Source organism: Mus caroli, unplaced genomic scaffold, assembly GCF_978045245.1.
Source record: "Mus caroli unplaced genomic scaffold, Mus_caroli_1 scaffold_6, whole genome shotgun sequence".
Lineage (NCBI taxonomy): Eukaryota > Metazoa > Chordata > Mammalia > Rodentia > Muridae > Mus > Mus caroli.
Window position 1 is genome coordinate 17,220,492 of NW_028227261.1, and position 15,409 is coordinate 17,235,900.

A 15,409-nucleotide genomic window follows, 5' to 3' on the forward strand; every position below is an offset into this window, starting at 1 on the left:
TGTAGATGCACATAGACAGTACTGGTCCACGCTGTAGATGCACATAGACAGTACTGGTCCACGCTGAGTGGCTCAGAACTCTGGTCCTGGCAGGGACTGTAGTGAAATTGTGTTTCCTCTCACACTGGCCTGCTTCCAAACCCTGGGCTCAGGCAGAGGTTAAGTGATCCTCCTGGGGGCCAGTGCCACGTCAAGCCCTCTGGGTGGGGATGGCTCTGCTGCCACTAACACATGGCCTTTGGCTTGTTCCTAGCCTAGTATGTACCTCCCAGTGAAGGTGTGACTCCTGCGTCCTGTGGGGATAGCAGAGCCTTCACTGCCTGTCTTCTGTGGCTCCAAGTAGTTTTCTTTTTAAAAATTATTTGTATTACATTTTTTACTTATTTTGAGTGCATATGTGTGTATGTGAAATTTGGGGGTATGGTGTGGGGTAGAGGTCAAGCTAAAATTTAGGGTCTGGTCTCTCTGTCCACCATCTGGGGATGGAGCTCAACTAGTCAGGCTTGGTGGCGCATGCTCTTTTCCCATCAGATCTTCCCCAATGGACAGTTTACATTCTAAAGCAATGGCCTATGTTTCCTGGTGGATGACACAGCCATGTGAGTGGTTGGTCTGTAAAAAAGTTGCAGGTGATGGACCAGCAGGGATCACAGACCTGGAGGATTCCCAGTTTGCTGGGATTAGAGGAGGGCTCTGTTCTTTGGAGCTCCCAATCTGATGGCAGCCACAGCCCTGTCACTCAGCTCAAGGAGGAAGCACCTGGTCTGACAGGGGAAGGTTTGGGTTCTGCTCAGGAGGAGATGCCAGTCTGACGGAGGAGATCGCCTCTGCGCACATTTAGAGGAGTCTCCAGTCCTAAGGGGAAGACACCCTGGGCTGAAAAGGAGACAAATCCCTAGTCCTTGGTGAGTTCCAGTCTGGGGTAGAGGGGACAAGCCCTTCAGCCGTGGAAGATACAAGATAATAAGACACGCAACATTCGCAGCAGCCTGAACCTAATCAGAGGCCTGGCTGCTGGCGTTCCTCATTTACACTTCCCGGGGAAATGGCAAAGTAGCAGGAATGTGCAAATTGAGGAAATTAATATAATTACCCGAGCTAGCTCCTGTCAGCTTACCCCATCAACAGAAGCTCTGGACCTCTCCCAGTGAGTGGCAGGAGCTGGTCCTTACGTTCCCAGCCAGCAACCGGGCAGAGGGCGGAGTCCCGCAGAGGGCTAGCCCCTCCCCTGCAGGGGCGGAGTCCCGCAGGGTCCTGTGGGCGTTCCCAAGAGCAGGGGATGACCTTGGTGTGGAGCAGACACTGGGACTTCCATCTGGAGATCTGGCTTTAGTTTTGGTTCTGTCTCCCTTGGCCGTATGATTTTGTAAGCCTCTGAGGCTGGGTAAATTCGAATCAGTCCGACATAGGCATTCGGTTCACCATTTTATGTTCCTAGAGAGAGGTACCAACACACCCTGCTTCATGGAGGAAACCCAGGTCAGAGAGTGACCCTCTTGTCTAGGGTCAGGGCACAGAGGAGGACCCCAGAATTTCAGATTTGATGCATCTTTCCTCATTACCGATACCTCGACTCTTTTTTTTTTTTTTTTTTGGTCATAAAACAAAGCCCATTTCTCAGCTCCACCGTTTCTGTTTGCTGGGAGAAGATCCCTGTGAGGACACATGCACACAGGAGGATCAGCACAGTTGCAAAGCCCTAGCTGGGCTCTCTGTTCCATGGGGCTAGTGGCAGTCTTATAATGAATGAAGTTAATTTGTGACAAGTAGGAGCCAGGGGTGTATCCATGCTCCTAGATGCTCCTCTTGGTGTAACTTAAAATGGGGATGGGGCAGATAGCTCTCTGGGGAAAGTGCTTGCCTTGCAAGCCTGAAGACCGGAGTTCGAATCCCAGAGCCCATGTGGGAAAAGCCGACTTCAGTGGCATATTCTTACACTTTCAGGGGAAGTAGAGGCAGGCCCTTGCTTTCTGAGAGCTGAGCCTGCTTTCAAGCAGCTTGGAAAGGAGAGGGTTCCAGGAGCCTTGTCCTCATGGGATTGTGGCTTCTCTCCTGCTGCGCTGTCCCAGCTGGCCTGTCTTTCCCTATGTAAAAGCTCTGTGCTCGCTTGGAAGTGCTCAGCTAGGCCTGGTGCAAGGCAACACGGCCTGGGGATCATGGTTGTAAGCCGTGAAGACTGTCAGAGTGGCTCACCTGTGGGTGGGGCCAGAAACATGGACAGAGTCTGGGGCCCAGAAGACTTCTCTTAAACAACTCTGTCTGAGAGGCCGCACAGATGTCTCAGGGGTTAAGAGCACTGGTTGGTTATTCCAAAGGACCAGGGTTTGATTCCCAGCACCCCGCACTGCTGTCAGTGACTCCAGTTCTCCGTGATCTGACTCCTTCTTCTGGCCTCTGCAGGTACCTGGCATGTACACGATGCACAGGTATACCTGCAGGTAGACATTCATATAATAAAATACACACATAAAATAAAATATATACAATTAATTAAAGAGCCCTGTCTGATGGGAAGGAAGACCCTAAGGTCAGCTGCAAGGGGACCAGGTACCACCATGAAGCTGGTCTCTCTCGACAAGGCTAAGGCTGTGCAGGTTCTAAGTTCAAGTCCACGGGTCCTTCAGCTCCATTCCAGAAGGTGTTATAAGTTTTTCTTGGCCTGAGCCCCACACAGGGATAGACAGTCTTCTACCACTGTTATTTCTGCTAAATTAGGTGACAAGGCTTTTTTCCTTTGGCAAATTCAGGGACATGCATTTATAGGCTGTTTTGCATAAATCAGGGTCTCATTTGCATCTATTTGCATGTTTCCCTTGTATGTGGTTCAAAAAGGCCCAAACTGAGCCTGTGTAAAATGAAGCGGGTGAACCCCATCCACCCTTTGAGCTGACCTGACTCTCTTCAGGCTGCAGGACAGGTGCTCAGGGGTTCTGTTCAGCCTGGGGAGAACTCTGGGCCAGTTCTCCCTCTGGCTTTTCCAGTTTCCCCGAGCCAGACATGTTGGTGTGTCCACTGGTTGGTTGGAGTTGGGTTTTGCCACCTGGGCTGCTGGGATCGGCTTCCTGCCAGCTCACGTCTAGCCTCCCAGACATCAGACAGACCTGAGATTCTGTCTCTAAGGTGAGGTTCTCAGGGGACAAGGGGAGGAACCTCTCACGTCGGCTTCCAGGGCCCTTGAGCACAGGATGGAGCAGGTCAGAGGCCAAGGGGAGGGGCTCAGGGCTCAGAAGCCACTGATGCCCTCTCTATGTGGCCAGTCTGTGAGGCACTGGTTGGGGCGGGGGAGGAGGAGTAGGGGCGGGAATCCCATTAACTTTTTGTGTCCTAAATCAATTTAATGGGAGCTTCCGATGACTCCGATTTGATTTTTCCCTCTCAGTATTACAATTATCAGCGTGATGCGAACGGCAACTCAAGCTTGAAATGGGACACGGTGGCAGGGGCTGTCAGAGAGGGAGCAGCACCAGATTACACCAATTATCGAATATTTTACTAATTAGACACTCGGTGCCTCTCTCGGGTTTACAGCGTGGGGATGGGGTGTTCAGCCTCACACTGTCATCTACCACATGCTAGTTCTTGTCCAGGGGAGCATGGCCGAGGCTGGGATCCTTCATGGACAGACAGACGGATGGACGGACAGACAGACAGATGGACAGACAGACAGACAGACAGACAGACACACACACACACACAGAGAGAGAGAGAGAGAGAGAGAGAGAGAGAGAGAGAGAGAGAGAGAGAGAAGGAAAAAAAAAGAGACAAGAGAGCTGGGATGCAGAGCGCGTGCCTAGCTTGTGTGAGGATGTGAATCTAATCTCCAGTATCCTCTCCCTCCAAAGCCTGCTGCTTCTTGCTGGGAGGGAGGGGTACCCCACACTCTGCTCTATGCATTTAACCAGTGCTAGGAAGCAGGGTGTCAGCTGACAACCCATTTCACAGCTTTTGAAACTGAGGATCTTAGCAGCCTGCTAACCAGACTCCCTTGACACATGGCCAAAGCTTATAAGAGGTCTGTAGGTCCTTCTGCCTCACCAGGAAATGCCGCTAACTGGAGCTTGCTGCACCCGAAGGTACAGCTTGCAATCTCAGTCTCCTCCCGGGTCTATCTCCCAGAGCTCCCGTCTCAGGGCAGCTGTTCCTGTACACACAAGCCGCTCTGCTCACTGAGTTTTGTTATCTTTATCAAATTAGTTTACAGCAGCTACTATGGCCACCTAATTAAGACATTTCCCAGGGCCCTGTGTTGGCTGCTTAATGAGGCAGAGCTGCTGGACTTGGGTTCCCTGTGCCCTGGGGTGAGGAGGGATTAGAGGTGTCAGAGCATGACCAGGGGGTAATTGCCTGCACACCCCACACTGAGCCTGAGCCTGCTGCAGACGGCAGGGAAGGGGGTATGGACAATGACGGGCCCTGGCCCTGTGCCCCAGGCTGTCAGATGGAACCCATGTTTTGGGGTCCGTCCTCTTGTTAATTCTGTAAGCTATGGAGATCTCCATACCTGCAAATGATCCAGTCCTGAGGCAGGATGCTCTCAATTTGGAGGGTGAACTTGGTTTCTGTAAGTTAGATTTTTTTTTTATTGTTTTTAGTCAGGGGATTGGGGTTGGAAGTTAGGAGGCCAATTAGGGGCTGGGCAGCTCTGCAAGCCAGTGAAGATGGCCTCCAACAGGGAAGAAGGCAGAGGCTCTCATTAAGGGAGTATGTGTCTGGTCAGTGAGGCAGAGTCAGGGATGGCTTCCTTGTCTCTGGTTTGTACATGAGACAGAGATAGTTAGCTTTGCCTATCCTCCACCCCTCCACTTCCTAGCCATCCATCTGCAACCTATCCATGTATGCATGCATCCATCCATCTACAATCCCTTCATCCATCCTTCCACCCATTCACCCACCCATCCATCCATCTGCAATCCACCATCCATCCATCCATCCATCCATCCATCCATCCATCCATCCACAATCCCTTCATTCATCCTTCCACCCATCCATCTACAATCCCTTCATCCATCCATTCCCCCATTCTCCCACCCACCTATCTAACCACACATTCATCCATCCATTCACCCACACACGCATACATCCATAAATCCATCAATCAATCCAGCCATCTATTCCTCCATCCACCCACCCACTCATCCATTCATTCCTTATCTACCCAAGGATCCATTGATCAATTCATAGATTGATCCATTTACCCATCCATCCACTCACCCACCCACATATTCATTGATTGAAAAATTGACTGACAGATCAATGTACCCCTCCATTGGCGTATCTATCCATTCTCCCGTCTGCGAACTTGCCCATCGACCTACCCACTCATCCATTCAAGCACTCATGCATCCGTCTATGCATGTATGTATCTATGTACCCATTGATCCATCTGCCCACCCATTCATCCAACACATGGTACATACACTTCTGTGCACACACTGCCCTATACAGGGAATAAACGCCTGCACAAGCAGACCTCACCTATGTTCCCACAGAGCAAGCAGTCAGCCTCCTTGGGATTTAGTTCCACGCTTGTTTACATCGAGATCCATCAAACCTTGAGCCAGGCTCAAAAAGTCAGAGGTTCTTTATTCACTTGTGATAATGTGGGTGATGATAACATGGGTGATAATGTGGGTGATAATGTGGATTCAGTGAGAGCTGACTTCACGTCTTAGCCCAGTTGGTTTGGTGGCTTCGTGATTGTCCCTACTCTGATGCTGTTGGAGCCCTAGGGAAGGTCGGTTCCTTTGACCAAGTACATGTACCGTACATGTAGCCTCTAAGAGATGGAGGCCCGGATCTAGCCCAGGCCCAGCAGACACCTCTCCCTTCCTCTGCAATTTCCTTCATCTCACAAAGTGGGGTCCTTTCCAGGAGGTCTTTGCATACATGTGGTGTTGCAAGAGAAACCCCTTCCCACGTTGCAAGGTCTTTGACCTCCTCTCAATGGATAGAGGTCACACAGTCTCCACCTGACTCTGTGACCACCCTGTTCTCTTTCTGTTCTTAAGTCCTCAAGGCCTTGCTTCCCCTGTGTCATTGTGACAAGCCCAGCTTCTGCTTTAATCTCATTGGCTGCTTCTCCTGTCTTAGTCTAATGTCAGTGAATGCATGCATCCCTGCTCCCAAAGCTCAGGGTGTGCCTCTATGGGTGCGGAACTGTTTTCTTTACCCGTGAAAAGGGAGTAACAATTACAGACACATCAATAACTGTGAGCTCATGGTAGAGGGCTCAGGATGGGGCCACACCCTTCCCAACAACTCTAGCCCAGCAGGCACTGTCCTGTCACTGTGTCTGTTTTAAGGAGCTAGAACGGCAGCTCAGCAAACCCAAGCGTGTTACCCAGGAGCGAACAGCTAGCAAAGTTAGAGGTAGCACTTGATTAGGGCTGTGGCTGCAGAGCCCCCACCTAGCCCCATCCTCGACTCATGGGCCACAGCATCATAAAGCCATGCTGCGTGTGGGTGGGATGCCTTTCATGGGTGAGGTGGCAGCATAGCTTCCTGGCCTGCAGCAGAAGGAGGCAGGAGGAATGAGGGAGGCGGAGCATTTGCTGATGGAGATGGGACCCTCAGTCAGCAGTGAACACCTCCCACCCTAGGGCTCAGGAGACCTAGGGCTCCATTGAATGTTATTTAAGGTGTCATCCTGCAGGGCTCGGGATGCGAGACCCCCTCTCTGCTTGGTGGTGTCTTCACAGTGCCAAGTGATTGTCCTCTACCGATGTCCTCTACCTCTACCGAGAAACAGCTTCTCCTCCAGGTTCTCCTGCGCCACTTCCCCCCACCCCCCCTTACAGAAGGAGGTTAATTCTTTTTGTTCTTTCTTATTTATTTATTTTTCTTTGGGAAGCAACTGGGGGTTGAACCTAGGGCTTCCACATGCTAAACAGGTACCACACTACTGACCCACAGTCTGGCCGGTTTCTTTCTGAAGGAGAATCAGCACCTTGGATCCCATTCTCTCGTGCTGTGGTCTGGAGGTGTTCCTGTGTTTCTGGTTGTTTCAAATGAAATGATCACAAATGGGGCTTGGGGGCTGGGGGCATTGTCCCTCACTTCTGTCCCAGCTTTAAGGTCCTCCAGGTTCTGCATCCCAGCTCCTGTTTCTTGATGCCCTCCAGCCAGTGTTTCTCCTTGAGGACCAAATAAGGAGTTTTCCAGAGAGAGAAACCTGGGTGAGGAAGACTGATCGATGGTTAGTGAGTGTCCGGGAGTGGCTGGGGACTGGCACTGTGCCAGGCAGGTCTGTGCTCCAGCTGGGTCCTGACCCTGCCCTTCCCCACCAGTAGCTAGAAGCCCCCCGAATCTTGTCTCCCCAACCCCTCCCTCACCCCCAGATCCCAGAAGATGCCCCGTCCTCTGGTGTAGACTCTTTAAAAGCAGCCAGAGCCTTTGTTGGAATGTCATCTGACACAGGCTCTGGGCATGTCGCTCAGATCAAAGCAGGACTAGTTAGTTTTGTGGCAGCTGGAGCCCGAGAGCCACTTCCTGTCCCTTCTCCTTCAAGGCGCCTCTAGGGTGACAGTGAGAAATCCCAGAATCTCAGAAACATACTTTAAACAGCTCTAATCAAGTCCATGTTCTTTCTTGGTGGACTGAGTGAGGTCATGTGCTGTGTTCAAGATCACCCGGGGTGTCACAGGCAGAGGTGAGATTTGATTGGTGGCAGTTGTCCTTGATGATGTTTCTGGGAGTGTCTGGGGGTGTCTGGGAAGCCTCCCTGCATTGAAGAATCACCTGTGTGGCCCCAGGCGGGAGGCAGAGCCCCCCTTTCTGAAAGCCCCAAAGTTTCCACTTGGCTGAGACCTGGCCAAGTCTCTGTCCCTCTCTGGACCTCAGTGTACCCATGAGATGCCATCAACCCGCCTGAGAAGCCTGGTGACTCTGTGCTTCTTTGGCCTTGGGTCTGTTCCTGCAGATGAGCCTGTGGATTCGCATCTGCAGGCTTGTGGGTGGGGATGGGACTCTTCCCTGCATCCTGTCCGTTCTCCTCTGGGATGACTCACTCAAAAGGAGCCATGTTCTTTGTCAGCAGAGCTGCCTCTCCCAACAAAGGGGCTTTCATCTTTGTGCGTGAGACTTCCTGCAGCATCAGCAGAAACATCCAGATAGGGAGGAATCAGGTTCCCAATGCCCGTGGAGCCTCTGGAGACCTAGAATGTCAGGGCTGGAACCAGGCTCAGCCACTGAGGTGGCTCAGTGGTTAAAGACATAGGCTTGGAGTAAACCAGCCTTGGCCTTAAACTCTGGCTCCATTCCCTGTGACCTTGAGTTGGTCAGTTAAGGTATGTGGGACTCAGTGTCCCTAACTGGGATGCAGAGACTCATTGTTAATGGCTATTCCTGGTTGTCAACTTGACTATATCTGGAATGAACTACAATCCAGAATTGGAGGGCTCACCTGTGATCCAAATCTTGAGGCTGGAAGACATAAGTTTCTGACCTGGATCTTGGCATGGAGACCTTGAGGCATAGTGGCCACGAAAATCTTAGACCCAGGAAGGTAGTACATTTCTGTAATCCCAGGAGACTGAGGTAAGGAGATCTGTGAGTTCAAAGTCAGCCTGGGACAGAGCAAGTCCCAGATCTAGGCACCTTTAATCTGGGCCACACCTTCTGCTGGAGACCTATATAAGGACACTGGAAGAAGGAAGACTCACTCTTCTTCGACTGCTTGCACTTACTGGCCAGCCCACCTGTCGGAACTTACTTCTACAGAAGAGCAGCTGAAACACCTAGCCTCGTGGGACTGAGCAACTCCTAGATCCTTGGACTTCCCATTCACAGCTGCCCATGGCTGGGTTAGTTGGACTACAGACTGTAAGTTGTCACAATAAATTCCCTCAAGATAGAGAGACATTCCATAAATTCTGTGACTCTAGAGAACCCTGAATAATACACTGATAATAGTGTGTGTCATTTAATGTAAGGCTGGTTAGAGAAATCACTTGTCAGCAATCTTCCCAGAAGACTGTTGGGATAAACGGATCACGTGACCATCCCTCCTCCAGACTCTGCCGTGCGATCCGGTGGCTGCTGTTAGTCAATAGGCAGGAGTCACTCCCTATCCTTTGTAACTGGTCTGGCCACCCATCCGGAACCATCCTCGGATCCACACTAGATTCTTTTAAGATCACTTGGGGCTGGGGAGATGGCTGTTAGTAAAGCGCTTGCCCAAGGCCATGGATTGCACTCCAGAGTCTTTAAGAAGAAAGGAATTGTGATGGTTCCTGCTTGTTCCACTAGGTTCCACTAGGGGGAGATGAAGGGTGGATTCTTAGGGTTCACTGGCCAGGCCGGCGAGCCTATGGAGAGTCTTTGGAGAACTCTAGGCTTGGGAGAGACTGCATCTCAAAAAGAAATGTTGATGGAACCTGAGGAATGATGCCCAAGGGCCTCTGGCCTCTGCTTACATGTACATACATGTGGACACGTGAACTTGCACACACATGAAGACACATGGACAGGCACATAAACACACACACACACACACACACACACACACACACACACACACGACACTCGTTTGGAGGTGTTTGTCACACAGTATTAAAGAGGACACTCAGTCACTGATGCAGACACCCCAAAAGAGTCAATTCACAGCTACTTTGGAGAGGATCCCAGGGCCTCGAACACACTAGGGCTCTCCTACAGCACATTCCAGCCTCTGCTCGCTCCACGTGCAGAGTCCAGCCCAGTCCAGCAGCTCTTGCCCTTTACAGCTTCATTTTTTCCCTCACTGGGGAATAAAACTCTCTTCCAGGACAGTTGGGTGGATATAAAATTCTTCCATATAGGATGAATCCTGGGTGTGCTACATTCTGGAGACTTGTCTTAGCTAGCGGCAGCTGCATAACAGAACATCCCGGGCAGATGTTCTTCCCGGTGTTCTTACACGGGCTGGCCAGTTTTCTTTCTTTGTGTGTGACATTTTGGCGGCACTGGAAATGATCTGAGGGCTTCTTCGAGTGCTGGACAAACATGGAGCCTGTGATCTGTGTCTTCCCAGTCCATGAGCCGACTGTGTGTTCGTTCATATGTAGAGGTAGTATCATTAGGTAGCCAAGATTGTACTTGAACTCCTGATCCTCCTGCCTTGGTCTCCCAAGTACTGGCATTGCAGATGTGTACTGCCATGCATGCTCATCTCTGTGGGTTGACTTTCCTCTGTGCTTAGTGGAGATCAGGGTGTGTCATACCCAGACGCCAAAGAGACTTCCCAAAGTGATTATCCCAAGTGTGTGGAGGTGGTCATCTTGGTTGTAATCTGGATGGGTTGCACTGGTAGTGGTGGGTAGGTGGACCATCTGCTCTACTCCATTTCTGGCAGTTGGTATAGACCAGAGTCTGAGGGTTCAACTAGGGCTCTCTCTCAAGTTCTCTATAGCTCTTCTTCCTTGCAATCCCAGAGATAAAAGTCCTGTCTGAGAGGGATTGTTTGAAAGACGTTGCCCCCCTCCTTCCCCCAGCAAGCATCTGTAGAATTCCTTTTGGCTTCAGCTGGCTAAGGTCCTGCTGGCCAGAGCCTGTGACCTGCTCAATCAGAGGTTAAGTGGGAAGGAATCTTGGGTCACTAGGGCTGTCTGGTGCAGAGGCTCTGCTGTGGGGTGTGGGTCTGTTGTGTGGTATGAGGAGTCTCCCCCAGGTTGCTCTAGTTGTTACTGGGACTTTTCCCGCTGTCAATATCTGAACTGAACAACAGGGATGGATGTGCTTCAAGGCCCCTCCCTGCATCTTCTGGGCCCTGTGAGGATGAATGGCCTGCCCAGGGCCACCCAGCGATGCGGGGGCAGAGCCAGATAAATCACTGGTCTCCCACAGAGTAACACTATTGATAAAACAATTAGTAACTGAGTAATGATGGAAAGAAAGCATCTTATGGTAGCTGGGTGGTCAGATGAATATCAGGGATGGCAGGTCCTTTGCGTGTGGGGTGGGGCCAAGCCCTTCTGGGCCTGGTTGGTGCACACACACAGTGAAGAGTTGGGAACTCAGAGGGGCTGGGACTGTGAGGAGGGGGAAGGGAAGGATTGTGACCCTTCCCATGACAATGCGAAGAATGCCTTCTGGAGGGGGGCTTATTTTCCAACCATCAACAAAGAATGTTTCCAAGCCAAGGTTCAGAGAGGTCAAGTTGCTCGCCTGAGGCTGCAGAGCTAGCAAGCAGCAAAGCTCAGATTAGAACCAGGCAGCCTGGTCACAAACTCCACAATATGTATTTAGGTCATAGAGCAATGGCCCTGCCCTGGGAGGATGGGTTGGAGCGGAGGCTGCTCAGACCAATAAGTCTACAGGTCAGAAATCCACATCTCCTTCCAGTTGGCCCCACACTTTACTGACAGGCAGTCACGTGCAGTTGGGGGTCACCATCCGGCATAGATGGGAGGCCAGATGCCCTTTCAGGCAGGACCTTCTCCCCACCTGTCCCCAGGCTCGGTTACCCCTGCCTCCAAAACCCAGCCCCTCCTTAGCACCAGTGGATCATCTAGGAAGAAATTCAAGTAAAACGAATCGTTAGCCTGAGGCACAGGCTGTTGATTTATTTCTGGGAAAGGCCCGTGTCCCCCTGTGACGGTGACCTCCATTAATGTTGACGTGTTCAAAGCCGCGTATTCCGGATGCGGCGGGCCTCTGCAGTCCCTTTAAAGAACACGCTGTTAAGTTTCAAAGACTCTCACTGGCTGGAAGAGTGTCTGGAGTGCCATTCCTCCAGGAAGAACATTCCATCAAACACGCCTGATAAATGGGGCCTTTGTGGCTGTGGACGCTCCATTTGGACCCGGAGGCCAGCGGAGGACCTGGCAACATGAAAGAAGTCACAGACTAGACAGATGCCTGAGCAAACAAGTCACGCGTGAGGCTGTGCTCTGCCCGGAGCGCACCCGGCTCCCTGGGCCTGGATACAACGGAGCTCCAGGAGGTGCCACAAACCCCTATTGAACACCCACGGATTGTAGCCATCTGAATCACACCTCAGGGATGGAGGGGGGTTTGAGGGTTTGTGGAGGCTCCTCCTAAAAGTCCACAGTTCAGTAAGCTCAGCCCAGGAACTTGACCTAAATGGCTTTCTACTCACGGTCCATCACTGCACATTACCAGCCCCGATGAAGCACTTAGGCAGCAGGCTGGTCCACGAGGGACAGTAGGTGTGGTTTGAATAAGAATGGCCCCCATAAACTCATATACTTGAATGCTTAATCAACAGGGAGTGGGGCTGTTTGAGAAGGATTAGGGGGTGTGACTTTGTTGGAGGAGCCGGTGTCACAGAGGTGGGCTGTGAGGTTTCTGGCCCTTTGTCATCTGCCTTATTGGGTTAAGTTCCCTCTGTCACTGTGACTGTGCCTCTCACCTCTGATTCCTACTTTGATGCCTGGGTGAGCAGCAGGGGACAGCTCTGTCCTGTGGGTCTTTCAGTAGTGCCATGAATCTTCTGCAAGGCTGAGCCAGGCTCCTTGAGAATCCAGGAGTCGGATGAAGCCATTCTCCACCGTGTCACCCCATTGCTGTCCAGACAGGCAGTCAGACAGACCAGACAGACAGACAGCCTCATAGCTCACAGGACAGCGTGGTCCTCCTCCTCCAGGGCCCACCTCAGCTTTGCCCACACCTTTCCCTCTGGGTCCTGTGTCCAGCCGGAACTCTCGTTCCTCTATAATCGCCATATGGCCCTTAAAGGCACAGGCCTCCCTTTGCAGCCCTCAGGGTGCCCTGTGGGGGGGGGGGGGTTCCCAAACCCGTGCATTTTGCATTTGCAATTGGCCCTCATCTGAAGTCTTCTCCCTACAGTCAGTGGGGCTGGAGATGAGGTTTCAAGCCCTCAGTGCCCTGGAAGCTGTTAAGTGCTGACCGCAGGGCCCCTTTCTGGGGCAGCCATAGGACTCACAGTCAGGGTGCTGGTCTGTCCTAAGATGCATAGCATTCTGCATCTTTGCTGCAGACACTGGGCCTGCCAGCCTGACACTCAGGCCCATGTGCATAACAAGGAGCCACCCAGCTTGGGAGACACCCTCCCAACTCCCAACAGGTCTGGAATGTCCCCCAGAAGCCTCAAGCTTCTGCTACTGGCTGCACTTGGGCCTCAGTTCCAGGACCCAGTCTGGGACGAGGTCTGTCTGTCCTTCCATCAGCCTCTTGTCTGCATGATTCCACTTGAGGAGAGCCACTGATGAGGGCTCAGTGACTGAATGAGCAGCCTCCTCTCCCCCCTCCCTGTTCCCGCCCCCACCCTGGGAGCCTCTACACCTCAGGCATGACTGGACAGTGATATGGCCGCCAAACAAGCAGCATTTAAGATGCAGTCATCCATAATTCTATCCATTCATTCATCCACTCACTCACTCACTCACTCACTCACTCACTCTCACTCACTCATTCACTTGTTCATCCATCCATTCACTTGTTCACTCATTTATTCATTCATTCATTCACTTGTTCATGTATTCATTCATTCATTCATTCACTCATTCATTCACTCACTCACTCATTCACTTGTTCACCCACACATTCATTCACTCACTCATTTATTCATTCATTCACTTGTTCATTCATTCATTCACTCATTTATTCACTCACTCACTCATTCACTTGTTCATCCATCCATTCATTCATTCACTCATTTATTCATTCATTCACTTGTTCATTCATTCACTCATTCATTAACTCACTCACTCATTCACTTGTTCATCCACCCATTCATTCATTCACTCATTTATTCATTCATTCACTTGTTCATTCATTCATTCACTCATTCATTCACTCACTCATTCACTCATTCATTCATTGGTCACTTCAGCATACCTTCTATGTCTATTCATTCATCAGCACAGACTCTGGCCTGGGAACATGCAGATTAACTAGAGACAGTTTCTGCCTCAAAAAAAAAAAATCACCATGGTCAAGAAGGAGACAACCAGCAATGGCACAAGGGCAGGCCTGCCTTCTCAGCTGGCTTGGTGCCATCATGGGGCCAGAGCATCATGAAGCCCTTGTCCAGCCCTGGACCAATCAAGCAGTGACTGATGATGTGGGTGACTAGGTCTTGCTGGGAAGGGGACCACACAAGCGGTGCTGTTCTCTTGCTCTGTCTTTCAGGGGCAGGATGGTGGCTGCTTTGGAGTTTTCGCCTTCATGCCCACAGGTGTCGCTCAGGACCGCCAGCCTCTGTAAGGGCCAGGGTAGAAATCCATTTCCCAGCTAGAGAATTATTGAATATTTAGGAGACGGAGAAGATCGTTTGGAGGGAAATGAATTCCTCCCGCTTCCCCTGGATGACATAAATCAAGCCAGGAACTCTGTATTTTCATTTACCCTGCGGAACGGTCTGGACGAGTGCTTATGCAGCTTGGAAGTTGCCATTTCTTCCAGAAGTGGTGCCAATCGCCTTTAAAGCCATTGACTCTCTCTTAATGCTGGTGTGGTGACTCTGAGGGCCAACCTCTGCATGGGCGCAGTCCAGGAAAGGGACATGGGGGCTGGGTGTCCACTGCTCATCTGGGTGCCACCTACCCTCCAGATGGCTGAGGTCCTGTAGTGCCCTTGTCGGGACACTGAGAAAGCTCCTGACACAGTAGCTGGCTGGGACCCAGGGTCTGAGACCTGAGCCTTGAAGGTTAGAGGGTGTTAGATTTAATGAAGGATTTTCTCAATTAGAAGCCAGCTATTACACTGTTCTTCAGGGTGTGTGTTTGTGCGTTTGTGTGTGTGAAAGAGAGAGAGAGAGAGAGAGAGAGAGAGAGACAGAGAGAGAGACAGAGACAGAGACAGAGACAGAGACAGAGACAGAGAAACAGAGATAGAGAGATAAGCTTCTGTTGGAAGCAGAGGCAGGGGATGGACTGAATTGTCACTGAGTTCTTCGTAATCCAGATTCTTACTCTGTTCACATACTGGAAGATTCTGGCCTGGGCTGGGCTGCTAACATTTCATTCATAGCATTAGGGATTCCCTTCATAGCATTATGTCCAGGGCCCAAAAGGAAATGAGGTCTGCGATTCACCCTAGGATTCTGTCCCATAGGCTTGACTCCGGAAGATGCCACATGAGCGGGTGGATGTGCCTTCTGCAGAGCAGGGTGTGAGGGGACCTCGCCCGCTGGCAGTGGCTGCAGACTCGGGTTTTGTAGAGGACTCCATATTCTTGGCTCTCATCTGTTTTTAAACCAACTCAATTTCCTTCCCCTGATTAGGAAAGTCATGTTTGCTTGTAGCTCAGAAATTAGAATTCCATATCAGGGCAGAAAGGGACAGTCGTGTGTGGCCATCTCTCCCGTCTCCCAGTTCACAGCTTAACGGCTGCGTCCACTTCATTGCTGACGTGGTGTTCCTTTTAAAGGCCATCTCGTTGCGGACTGTGTTTACCGAGGCTGTTAGGTTTTGAGTGGTAAATTGACTCTGGCTTGGAGGAAATCTGG